The following is a 3,264-nucleotide window of genomic DNA, read 5'->3' as shown; positions in this document are numbered from 1 at the left end:
AAGTGAAGAAAAATAATGTTAAGCTACACTGCTATAATCGTGAAAGGGTAGTTACTGAAATGTATCTTAATGAAGTAGACAAACTTGAATACAAAGAACAAGTTATGTTGTTGGAAATATTAACCTTTTGTAAGGGTCACGTGATGTGGGACTTTGGAACGCATTACGAGAAAGTATGGGTTCCAGACGATTGATTTCTTTGTATGTGTTTTGAATTTTTAATAAAGAAATGAAATGAAATTTTTGCTGTGTCTGTTACTTGCTTTCCCCCCTGTCCACTTTCAACTATAAGAGGAGTCCGCGTGAGCACTCACTCTCAATTAACCATTTGGCCGAGTGGTCTAAAGCATTAGTACCTCGAGCGGAGAGCACGGGTTCGAATCCCACTCACAGCCGTTTTTTCTGGAAGCCCCTGAGCGGTATGCAACTGATAAGAAGGGATCGGGTGACCGAGACATCCGGTAACCTGTAACCGCCGGCCGTGGTGTGCCCCTGGCAGGGGCAGGGTAGGCAACCTGTGACCGTGGGCCCGTTATACTACTTGCGCAGCGCAAGCGGTTTTCAGTCCGGGACCAAAAAGACCTGTGTGGGTGCAGCCTTACAACATACCTTAAGCGACTTAAGGGCTTAAAAGGACCACCAAGGGGGTGTAGGAGGCACCTCACGACTTCTCTAAACCCCTCCCACTCGCTGGTACACCATAAAAATAGTGTTCGGTCTCTTACTCCTAAAGTCACGTGGCACCGGAGCAGTAGGGTAGGCAAGACGTAGTGGGAAACCCGAAATTTTATTACACAGCAACACCCTTTAAACGTTGGAAAAATAAATATGAAAGCCCCTGTGGACTGCAGGATAGGCAACCAACAACATTCGGACCGCCAAACGCAGCTAAAGCTCGTGTCCGGAGTCAGTATGATAGCCCTGTGCATGTGGTCAGTCGGAATGACATCGCACGTGGGGATAGAACGGATGCCATGAGGGGAACGCACAGGCTTTTGTGCGGGTTGCCTACCGACGAGGTGTGGAGAGTTAGGTAACGTTAAGTTAGTGTTATTATAGACAGATAGATAGATAGCATGAAGGCGGGCAGGGACACCTCTGTCCAATCCATAAGTTCTTTTCACCCTCAGGAGAGAGACTTATTGTCATGGCTCATCATCCCTCACAGGAGTGCCGCTGGCACGGTACCCCCAACATATGTCTAGGAGAAAAGTACAGGACCGACCCCCATGTGCACTCGCAAACAGCAGAGCGCGAGGGGTTCCCCCCCCCCCTCTGCGGGAGGACAGGTCAGCCTCCCCACCAAGGGCTACCCAGGCTGACCAGTGTCATGACGCTCTTGGCAGGTCGATGAAGTGATGAGTTGGCTATGGCAGTAAGGGAAGGACACCAGCGGCTCAAGGGGCAAGGCAGTATCCAGTCGAAAGGCAAACAATACAGGCAAAGTGCAGTGGAGCAAGGTTAATTAGCAAGCAGCAGAGAATCTACATACAGACTGTAGCCATGCAGCAAGGAGTCTAGTCAACGTCTAGGCCCAGGTGGTCATAAGGTTCCTCATCAGCTGAGTCCTCGCCCTGGTCCTCATCACTGGAGAAGTCCTCTTGGAGAGCCTCTCGGACATGAGCAGCCAGAGCCTCCTTATCCAAGGCTAACGTAAGGCCTCCCAGCCCGCCGCAGGGGCCCGCAGGCAGGCAATATTAGCTGCCAGGGCCATATTAAAGGTGTGACATGGCCGCCCCTGCTTCAGCCGGTGCAGATCGAAGAGGAGCGCACGCTGAAGGGGATGATCCACCGCCCGCCGCATGATGTGGCCCCAGAAGCGGATGCGCGCCCCGCGCACCGTCGCCGAGACCGAGGCCCATCGGACACCCCGCAGCTGCAGACGCTCCCGCCCCCGCGCCCCGGACATGATGCAAGCCCTGCGGCGCAGGACACCCCGAGCCACCATGACCGACGCCGTCGTGGCCTGTTAATAGCTGAGGGGAGGGACGACAAGATCCGAGCCACAACCGAGGGAGGAAGCGGGTTGCGGAGCAAGACGGGCTGTACATCCGCCACCGCTCGCTGCGCCTTCACGCCTCGATGGCGGGCCACCGCCGCTCGGTCCAGCTGGTCCGTGATCAGGGCCCCAAGATATACCAGCGAGTAGACCTGCGGCACCGCATACCCAGCCAGGTGAACTGGCCAAAGAAGCACGTGGAGGGCCTACCCAGGCACGCGTTCCAGATATTCGCACTTAGCCAGGTTGAGACTGAGGCCAATCTATGCAGCAGGGACAAGGGCCCTCATGAAGTCCTCGAGGTCATGGAAACGAAGACAGAGGACCAGGATGTCATCAGCAAACGCACAGATGAGGGGCGCCAGGCCAGGGGCAGAGAGGTCCAGCCGGAACCTCGGGCTGGCCCGACAGACACAGTACAGACCCAATGTAGCGCCCTCGTGAAGAGTTCCGGCGCAATAGTGCAGCCCTGCTTGACTCCACGGCGAGAGCATACCTCCATCGTCCCGGCCGCAAACCACCGAATGGAGGTGAAGTCCTGAAGCGCCACAGCCCCCAGCCTGTTCAGGAAGTAAGGCGACAGGCCAGCATCATGGAGCACGGCGAGCAGCTCAGGCCGCAGGACTGAGGGAAACGCCGACTTGAGGTCAATGGCCAGGATGTGCATCCTTGTCCGCCGCCCTCCAGCGTTCGTCGAGGACCTCACGCACCACAAAGATGTGGTCATACGTACTTCTGTCCTCCTGAAACTGCGCGTTCACTTGGCCCGCCTTGCCACGCCACTCCACTGGTGCTGCTGCTGCTGCTGCCAGCTGCCGTGCCCAGCCGTGCCGTGCCCAGCCCAGCCGTGCCGTGCCATGCCTATCACCTTCTCCTCCTCTCCCTCTCCTGTTCCACTTCTCAAACGGGACCCGTTCGCCAGTGCGAGTCTCCGCTGATTTCGGCGAGCGAGAGCAAATGGTCCGGAGCCTGACCGAGCAAGCAGCGCGCGGGCGGGCAGCAGCGTCGGCCGAGAGAGAACGAGCAACAATCGGGAGCGGATGCCGGTCTTTGCAGCGCTCTACACCAATGTTTTGGTTTTCGCCGACGAGACGGCTTCTGATTGGCTTAAAGGGCGTTCGGGCCCATCACGTGACCTTTCCCGAACAGTGAAGTATTAGTGGGCCGACTATACGCCTGTCACCCGCTCTGCGCTGTAGATAGCAAGGAGGAGAGGAGGGGGATGGTAACTTTTCCCCAGCCGAAAATTCCGGTTACGGTTACGG

This window comes from Frankliniella occidentalis, unplaced genomic scaffold (genome assembly GCF_000697945.3).
Source record: "Frankliniella occidentalis isolate FOCC.00 unplaced genomic scaffold, Focc_3.1 Scaffold51, whole genome shotgun sequence".
Classification (NCBI taxonomy): Eukaryota; Metazoa; Arthropoda; class Insecta; order Thysanoptera; family Thripidae; genus Frankliniella; species Frankliniella occidentalis.
Note: the sequence above shows the minus strand (reverse complement) of the source record.